A 10,223-nucleotide genomic window follows, 5' to 3' on the forward strand; every position below is an offset into this window, starting at 1 on the left:
TTCAGCATCCTTTGATAAGAAGACAAATCTGCTTGCTCTCTGCACACATAGGCAAATATTAAAAAAAGAAGTGTGCTGAGGTCCAACAACACTGTTGAGGTCCAAGGTCCATTTCAATATCCATGCTCCAACATCAATGCTTGTTCGCCAACAAGCATTCAGTGGCTTTAGAAGGTACACCAGAACAATTGTGAAGGTGAGATACTAAGATAAGCTTGAAATTAAAATCTCCCCTCAAGTATGCGGGGAGGGTTCAAACATTGAATCATCATTGTGTCTTAGATATTTTCACCAGAAAAAAAGAAAGAAAAAAAAGAAGAAAAAAACAAACAGAAAACGACCCCCCCCCCCCAAAAAAACCCCAAACAAACAAAAACCTCCAAAACACAAAAACCCCACCACACCTGTGAACTGAAGAAGAATAGCTGTTATTAAAGACTGACGTGCATTCAGGATGTAACTACGTGGGAATCATCATGAAGAGTAATGTGAAACTCCTACTGCTGCTATTCAACATTAGGTAACAGGTATTGCATGATAGCAGAGTCCTGATGCAAAATAAATGCAGTAGGCATGGCAAAAACAGGTGCTAATGCAAACATTATCACCTAGCTGTGGTTTAAAGCAACTATGATGCCTGGAATAAAATCTAAACTGGCATTGATCTGCTGTAGGCAGCTCACTTCATCTTCCCCCCTCCACTTTCTCCTCCCACACCACAGTTTGTGCTGCACAATTGATTCAGGGACCACGTGCTTCAGTGCTTTGTGGAGACAGCGTGTAGCACTGTGTGCTATCATTTCATTGTTGTGCTTACTAGCAGGTAATAGGGAGAGTCAATAGGAATTTAAACTTATTTTTCTTCTTAGCCAATTGCCACAGCCTATCAGTTAACAAGATTTCTGAAAATACAGGAAAACATTTTGTGCACACATAGCTTGCTTTTGGGAACTTCTGTTAACATTCTTGCAAAACCCACACAGCTCCAGGCACTGTGCAAACATATGGGAGTATACAGACTGAAGTAAACACAAAACAGTAGAAAGAAATATCAGTAGATGTAAAAAAATGAGGCCAGTAATAAAAACTGATTAAAAATAACATGGATTTATGGTACAGATTTTAATAAATAACACTGCATTTTCCAGTGGAGGCTTCATGCATTTGACACACTAATGTTATTGCTTGCTGCATGGTTGTGTTCCCAGAATTTTTTTAGGAAAGTATCCAGAACACTAATATAATCAAATATCTGGAAGCATCTCAATACCACAAGTGGCACTAGTGTAAAATGTATTGAACTAGCATGGATTTCTATTCCCCCCACCACCCCTCCCCATTCTAATTCAATCAAATCTGAAGGGGAAAAGTGCTCTATAACTTGGAAGTCCCTTTTTTTCCTTTAAAACAAAACCAAACAAACCAAATCTCAATGGCTCCCTCTGCTGTCATGTCTTAGAAGTTTCATTACAGTTGTAAATTCTTTTAAAAAAGTTTTTTCCTTCCCCAATCAGTGAATATCTGCTATTTTCACAACATCACACAGTGTGCCAGTCCTAAAGAGTCAAAGACACCTTTATCCAAAAGCAAATTTCTCAAAGTGTGATTCAATGCTTGCTTATCAAGGCTGGAATAGTAGCATCCCTTCATGTTTGCATGGCAGCTACATGTAGCATCATGAAAAAATGCTTATGAATGGTTTATCCCCTTTGTAATCAGCTTTGGGTTGATCTGGATTCAACCGCATAGACGTAGATTTTGACTCTAACAACGCCAGACTTCTGCTAAAACAAAAAATACTCCAAAACACATTAACCAAGCTGGGAGCTGTACTTCCTCTGGCAAGCATTCTGGAATGTTCTACGCCTGGCCCCATGGACAGATAATGGTCATTACCTGGCACAGGTGAGCAGCAAAGCAGCAATATCAGGGTGTCTTGTCACACAGCTGACCACGACTTGTCTGCCTCTCAGCATCCTGGTAGGAAGCTTAGCAACAAATACTCCATCAGGGACCTAACTCCAAGCCACAGAAGTCAACAGGTCACTCCAAAGAAGCAAAACCAGACCCCATGATCTGCCTTCCCACACTTAAATAATAAAGAACTCTGGAGGATAAAATTTATTCTCAGCAATGTACAAAAAGGGAGGATAATAAAAATCTGCAGTGCTCAGTTGAAACACAGAGTGTAAATTTAATAGAAAAGCAAAACGCTTCAGTACTTCACTTTGCAGCCTGTGGAAGCACCTCCCAGGCACACAGCATGTGGTGGGAGGCAGCTGCGGAGGGATGTCCCCCTAGCAGCGCTCCCCTCTCCTGGCAGAAGCGCACACTGCCGTGTGACAGTCCCTCAGCGCCCCCTGAAAGTAGATTTGGTGCCTGAGGTTAATGGAATGACAGCAGAGAATACTTCCGTACTAGTCACAGAATTTGTCTCAATTGCCTCCGTCTTCTTTCCACCCCGAACCCGATGCCTCCCAAACCGGGAGCTATATTTATCCCTCGCACACAGGGATGTTCTCACGGTTCTAAATTAAGCAGCTTCTGTCATGCCCAGGACCAGCCATAACCCTTCCCTATTGGCTCTCCACATCAGAATCCTTGGTGCCTTTGCGTTGCCCTGTCTAAACCAAGCACTGATATAGTCCCCTCACTCATCTGGCGGTGAAAGCTGAGACAGCTGATGTCCCACACCACACACATCCACTTTTCACACAGGATGCAGTTCAACTGCTGAGAGACAACCTCTCCTCGAGCTGCCAGGGGATCACTGACACCTACAGCCTAACTCTACCTGAAGATTACACCCACCGCATCTACCTCAGTCACCTTCCTCCAGGAAACGTGCTGAAACCCATCACATCTCCAGTCTTCCCATACTCTTGCCAGCATAAAAACATCCTCTAGATTTCAATTGTTCTTTTCTTTTTTACTTTTACCCAGCACCTTTTTACTGTGATGGTAGGCTAATTCACTGATGAAAGGGAAGTTTAGTTTATTTTTTCTAAAGACATACAAACACTCTAATTTATTACTAGCAACCACGTAGCACAAAATTGCTTTGCTCTTGTTTTGCTAGGCTAGGCTCACACATTAAATTCTACCTATCCAAATACAGAAAATACTTATAACATCCTAGATTTAGCTTGGAAATACACCATCCTAATCTGACAAAAGAAAATCTGAAAGGGCTTTTGAAATATTCCAGTTGAAATCTGCCCAAATAATATTAGGACGGCTCCACATTTCAAAACTCTCAAATGCCTTCATCTTACAACAATGGTTCTTTGCTATAAAAGTCCACACCCACTGAATGTCAGACTGGTCTTATTCACCTAGATTGCAAGTATAAATTATTTAATCAGCTTCTTATAGGCAGATACTACATACCAGTATCAGGAAAAAAAGTTCAGCAGAATGTCCAAAAAACAAATTAAAGAATGACACCTTGTAAGGAATTTTGTGTTACCAAATACACAGTTATAGGAGTGATCTATCTATTACATACCCTCCAAATTAAATCTTTTTTACACTCATGTTTGTAAGAAGTTGCATCTTCCTTTCCTCGAGCTGGGCCCAACTGCTACAAGCTTTCTGGTTTACTGGCATTACTTGTGGTACTTTCCTGACTGGCAGGCTTGGAAGGAGCAATTTTCATACAAGAATTGCTGATATTACAGAGCAAAAACAAACCAAAAAAAAAAAAAAATTTGGCACATTTAAACCTGTCACTTCAATGTATTTGATGATGGAAAGCAAGAGGGTAGAAGACAAATGCAATTAGTTAATGGGAGCAGTGATCAACCCCATTCTCTGCGCTTTTTTAGACAGAGGAGAGAACACAGCCTCCCAAAGCTCCTCTTGCATCTATTCCAGACTGCCTACAGAGCTGGAATAATTATCCTGACTTGGGATCAACTAAGTGTCAGAAAGCCTGAAACAAAAGTTTGTTAAAATTAACTGTATTTGCATGCTCAATTAATTTATTCCCTAACCCCTTCTAGATAAAGGAGAGCCCACATTACTGACATGAAACCATGGCATGAAGGTTGAAGAATGTTTGCTGTTCTACAGAAAGTCTAAGGCACTAAAAACCCTGTCCCCTCCTTTTCTGTAATGTTATTAATCCATGAATGTAAGGCAAATCCCATTTCAATCCCAGACTCACCCGCTATGTCTGATGTATCTGTTTGTTTGCTCACCCCGTGGATTTGAACCGATCCTTCTTTGAACTTTCCAGATGTGATCCAGCTGTGAGTAAGAAACCTGCAGCAGTCCAGGGGCACTGCTGAGCTGGTTAAATCTGACTGAGAACAATCCAAGTGGCAAAGCTCTGGGTCAGAACTGTGCTGCAGAGGTTGGCACAGACAGCAGAGGTGCCCAGCACAGCTGACAACTAGATGAGCACCTGCACAGCTAACAACCAATGACCACAATGTATGAAAAGGACTTTTTCCATTTCACGAATTAGAAACTCTCTATAGTGGAAGTAAAATAATCTGAGCTCTGTGCAAATTACAGTACACTTGAAATTCAATCTCTTACGAAGGGGCTCTATTTCGGAAAGTATTTTCTCAAGTAATTACTTGAGAAAGCAAAGGACCCAACTTGCACCTGGGAGTAGGTTTTCCTATGACAACACACAGAGGGGGCCCTACCTGAGCATGAGGGAAGAAATCTATAGGGAAGAAGAAACCCAAACCAGTAACCAACCTCACATCAAGTACATTTTGTCTTTGTAAAGGGACAGAAGCACTTGATTCAGTGGGAGTGCAGCACCTGCCCCCATCTAACTCCTATATTTAGTTCTCCTGTAGGTTGCTTTAGAATGCTTCCTCTGTAATACCAAATGCAATAAAGATGGAAACTTTGACCAAACGCTCCAAAGGTAACATTGCTGGAGCTGTGAGATATTTTTCCAAGGGAAAACAGTGTGAAAAGTCTGTGGATAGCCCTTCTAGACACACCTAGAAACAGAAACTTTCCAACCACATTTCTATCAAGTGCAGCCCAGATTTAATTTTGCAAAGTAAATGCCATTTTGCCTGTAGAATAACATTCCATTTATCACCTTGATAATTTTTTTATATTTGATTAAAGTTTCTATTTAACAGAGAAAATCCATGCTTAACTTTGTCCTTTTGAGAGTTCTCAGTGGACTTTTTTGTTCTTGGCTCTCAAGTGAATCATATTGGTACTGCAGAAGATATAACGATTTTTTTAAAAAATTACATTTTGCTACAGAATCTTCCTTCATTTAAAGGTTTTCTGAGCCTGTTCAAGTTGTGTTGAGCAACTACTTATGTAATCCACAAACCATAAAGCAACTGAAATAATTCAGTGAGCTAAAAATCCAGGAGTCTTGATGCAGAAAGTTTCAGCAAACTGGATGTTAGGTGAGCTTGCTGGAGGCAGCTTCTGCTTTCCTTGCTCTCACACTGCTCTTCTTGTTCTCACGATTGGTTGTGGTCAGAGGCAGAGTATCAGATTAGCCAGACTTGGTCCAACTCTCATATCCATTCCTATTACTTGCAAAAAAAATGGCAAAAAAGGGCTGAGTGAAAGTTTTGAAAATATTTTTGCAATAAACTCCATGAATTTGTTAAAACCTAGGAGTGAAGTATCTTTTCATACCTTCTCAATCCCAGTTCAGAAAAAAAAAAAGGAAAGAAACTCAGTTTTATTTACATATTTCATGCATCTATTTTTATCTTTTTTGAGCACAATGTTATGAACATGAAACAAAGTGTTTAAAGTAATTTGATTTAGAAAGAATCATGAAAAAAATTTAGACTGATTTAATACATCTTTTCATCCAGTGTTTTGGTGCATTTCTTTAGCTATTGGGGTAGAAGACTGATACAGGCATGCTTTTTTTGCGCTAACATTACAGGAAGATTTTATCTGTATTGGATATTAATCTTTGTGACATTACTGGCCAAGGACTTTGGGCTCATCATAAGTCTGTGAAGCTTGGTGATTAAAAAGAACATGGCCCCAAAACTCTCTGCAGTATCAGAGCATTCCACATAGACTGTAAGGAGACCTACAAAAATGGATCCAAATCAGCCAACAATGAGACTTACTACTCATGTGAACTAGATGACAGGGGAAGGCTGAAACTTTACCTTAAACCTCTCCTGAAAAATTTCATTCTCAGAGGTTTAGTCACCCTTAAGACTCAGCAGTTCTTCCCTTTGAAAAGCTTCACAGACCTCATCCTTCTTTAAATTTTGCTAGCAGATTAGAGGGTAAATTACTTACCAACCTGGATGTTTCCCTCTTGACTTCCTTCCTCAGGCAGAAGTGATTCAAGGTCAAGCTCTTACCTCTGGGAGGAAAGCTGCAGCCGGCAGAGAACTGCAGCCATCCTGGGAGCTCTGGTATATGTCCACCTCTTCCCTCCTACTAGTGTGGTGGAATACTTGTACTACAGTTATTTCTCCCAGATCAAGCCGTAGACTCAAAAATCCTTAATTATTATCACTGATTTTATTTCAAGACCCATTTGCAGCCATTTCTGCACATTCTGTATCATTGGCACAATCTGTACCTCCTCATTAAACCCTTTTCAGTCTGTAATACTCCTCTATTTTCATGGTCCTTTCCCTAGGATTTCCATGTATCCTACTGCTACCAACTTCTATTTAACCCTTTTCCCACTACACACAAAAATAAATATTTGCTGTCAGCACATTCTTCTTCCAACTATCCCCATTTCCTCAGTCTTACTTAGAAGCATTTAAGTCTAGTTTAAGACATCCATTTGTGAAGTCTGAAGTGTCTCACTCTTTGCATGTCTTTCAACTCTCTTGTAGAAAATGTCATTTATTGTAATAGGATTATTACACTATCAGTTAAACATAGATGAGTTTATGCCTGCTGGTGATTGAATAAGTATAAATATAAGAATTACTGTATTACATTTGTGCATTCTAGTTGAGGATCTGTTTCTCAAAAAACAAAGTGGAGAAATTTGTGCACACCAATGTTTGCAGAAATAAAGATTTAAATATTACATGCAAGATTATCTTTGACTGCCAAGTGAATATAAATTCCTCTTTCTCTAGCAGTGTTTTGATGCCAGCATATAAGAAAAATTAGCTCATTTATATAAATAAATCTTATCATGCTGAATGACTTAAAAGTGCAGTACAGTATGCAGCTATTCTGTTTTGGGCACACCATTATCTCAGTGCTTCATCAAATCATTAATTGCCAGTCTGCAGTCAGAGGGTGTTTTTTTTCTCCCACTGCTCAGGGAAAGCAAATACTCTGCAGCAGGGATGGTCTCACTTGGGGTCTCTAGTGTCTGTGCCTCAGTGGTACTTTAACTTTTGAGAAAAAAAAATGTAAAAAAATAGCAAGTTATTTGATCAGAGATCTGACATGGGCTTAACCTGTTTCAAATCTCCTTTCACAGGCTTAACTTGCAAAGTGAGCTGTGTTATATCTCCCAGGGTCATGCAGGCAGCAGTGCCTCAGCTGGACGCTTCTCTCTGCACGCCCCTTTGTGGGCTGGGAGATTTGCCCCTGAGCTCATGAACTCACAGCTAATTGTTCACTTGTCTTCATTACACAAACTTTTTCATGCACTGCTGGTACATCTTTCTGAGGGATTTAAAGATGTAGAAGAAGGGAAGGAAAAGTACCTTCCAATTTTAAAAATAAAATAAAATTTCAACTTCTCCCCACCACAAAAAAAAAAAAATCACCTCAGATTTTTATTCTTAGAAATCACTATAACTGTAGGTTTAAGGTCAGAAACTCCTTCAATTATGAAAAGACCCCAACAAGCACCAAATATACCCAAAAATGCTAAGAGAAACTTAGCTCCATACTGAACCTACATACAAATGTGTAGCAGAACTGCACATCTGGACAGCATTTCCTCCATTTCCCTTTACCTTAGGCTTTGCTGATGTATTTGCTCCCTGTAGTTGAAAATACCACACATTTCATCTGTTTCCAATTTTTTGGCACGATTTCCTGTAAACCCTCCCACTTGTTTCAACCAAATATACCAACAGCTCATTGTTCTTTCACATACTATAGGTATGATTAATGGAATTGCAAGGAATGGGAGAAAAACAGCACAAGAAGGCAGAAAGTCATGGTGTCCTTCCACGTGAAATTTCTGTTGCAGACAAAAGCAGGCAGGTTCACTGAATGAGATTTAAGTTCCTCAGCTGCAACCTTGCTCTTAGATACAAAGACAGACACTAAGTGAGAAACTCCATCATGGTGTAATGCTGCAGAAAAGCAGTGTTTAACAAACTTTTTCAGTCAACCTAAAAAAATCTTGAACACCATTAAGACAGATTTGACACAGGGAAAACAAAACAGAATGTGCAAGAAAGTTAAGATACAAAGTGTTCAAAACACAGATTGTGTGGGAAAACGGCAGTATTTTTTTAATGTAAAGCTCCTATTTCACTGTCATTTAATCAGTATGAGAATAAAAATGATGCAACTAATCACTATAGCCTGCTCCAAGTATTATTCTCAGAAATAAACTAGTAACTGAGTAACTTCTTCAGATAACCAGCATTAAGTAGGAATAGAAATGTCACTGACCGTGGGATCAGCTGACTAAGCCTTGTGCAGCAGCAATGACCTGGGAATGGTCAATGCTCTGAACACAACTAACATTCCAAGCCTTGCAAAAGGTATTGCTTACTAAAAGAAAGGATGAAACAGGGAACTTTTTACTGGAAAGCAAATTAAGACTGTAAACTGATGGAAGACCACGAGCAAAATGATAATGTGAAGCAAAAAGCAGAAGAAAGATTAAATAAATGGGGGGAGAAAAAACCAAAACAAAGAACCCACCGCATGAAGACCAATTTAGTTCAACTGGACTGTGTGAACATATTTAATTCTTTGTTTGAAAGATTCTTCCAGCATCTGAAAAGCTACACTGAAATGAGAATGAAGACCCAACTTCACAACAGTCTCTTGGCTGTTTAATATCCTTTATCTCATACAGCTGTGAGTTCTCTTCAGTATCCCAGCATTTCATCTACTTCCCAAGACAAGTATTCCTGTCTCCATCTTTGACTTTCAGTTTTCAAAAAGACCATCAATACTCACTAGCAACCCAAATAGCAGATAATGATAGTTATTTATTAACATTTAAAGTAAGCATAAATTTCAGTAACTAAAAAAGTTCTCTGAATTGTTCTGCCTGTGGGATTCTTGAAATTAAAGATCAATACAACTGAAAGACCAAGCATTATCATCAAATATGAAGTTGAATGGAACACAGATCAAGTTAATAGCAATTACATTACATTAACTTGAAGAAATTAAATAGTTTCACACATTTTTCTGGTAAAGCACCACACTGACAAGACCCAGTGAAGCATCTCATGAGAACTGAGCTGCAAATCAGTTAAGCAGCTGAAAACAGACAGCTAATTCAAGTTTAAAAACAAAAAATTATGCTAAGAATTTAGTATTCATGTTTTCCAGATAACTATCAGAAGAGGGACAGATTTAACATCCAATGTATTCCAGTAACATATCGCAAACATCTGAATTTTAAACACTTTAACAATTCTTTATTTCTCAAGAAGAGAATCCCAGTCCTCTCACCACCTATTTCACAAAGCTGCTAATCTGAATTGATGCAAATATCGATAGGATTCTTGGGAAACACTGAACAGCAGCTGCATCTATTAATGCTTGCAAAATAAAATTTCAGCTTTTTTTTATTATTTTTTAACATTAGATATACAATTATAGTAGGTAATGAATAATCCACAACCTTTAATCTCAACCCTTTGTTGAAATGCAAAAGCTTAGCTCAAACTAAAGCTAAACCTCCATTTAACTTGCTCAAATGCTTAGGTTGGAAATTTTTATTCCTGGACTAAGCATAAAGGGAGGATTTCTTTTTTTAACATCTGAGGTTCTTTCAGATATTTGCAGCACAGGAAAAAAAGGATGTGTAAATTCAGAGCTCAAGTAGAAAGTGTAATGCTTCACATAAGAGGGCACAAATCAAGCCAGCTTGTGCATTTGGAAGTCCATAAACTCAGCTTAAATACAATTATCAATCTAGATTATCTTGTTTCATTTTACATGAACATCCACTTCATTCTCAAGATGCATATAAACTTGGGCAGGCAGATGAAAAGTTACAGTATCCCAGAGTGGATGAAATTCAAAGCAACATTAAAAAAAAATTAAGTTACTCAAGAGTTACAAACTAATTTTAC

Source organism: Pseudopodoces humilis, chromosome 1 (assembly GCF_049639895.1).
Source record: "Pseudopodoces humilis isolate 2021_Gansu_Grassland_sample_001 chromosome 1, ASM4963989v1, whole genome shotgun sequence".
Classification (NCBI taxonomy): domain Eukaryota; kingdom Metazoa; phylum Chordata; class Aves; order Passeriformes; family Paridae; genus Pseudopodoces; species Pseudopodoces humilis.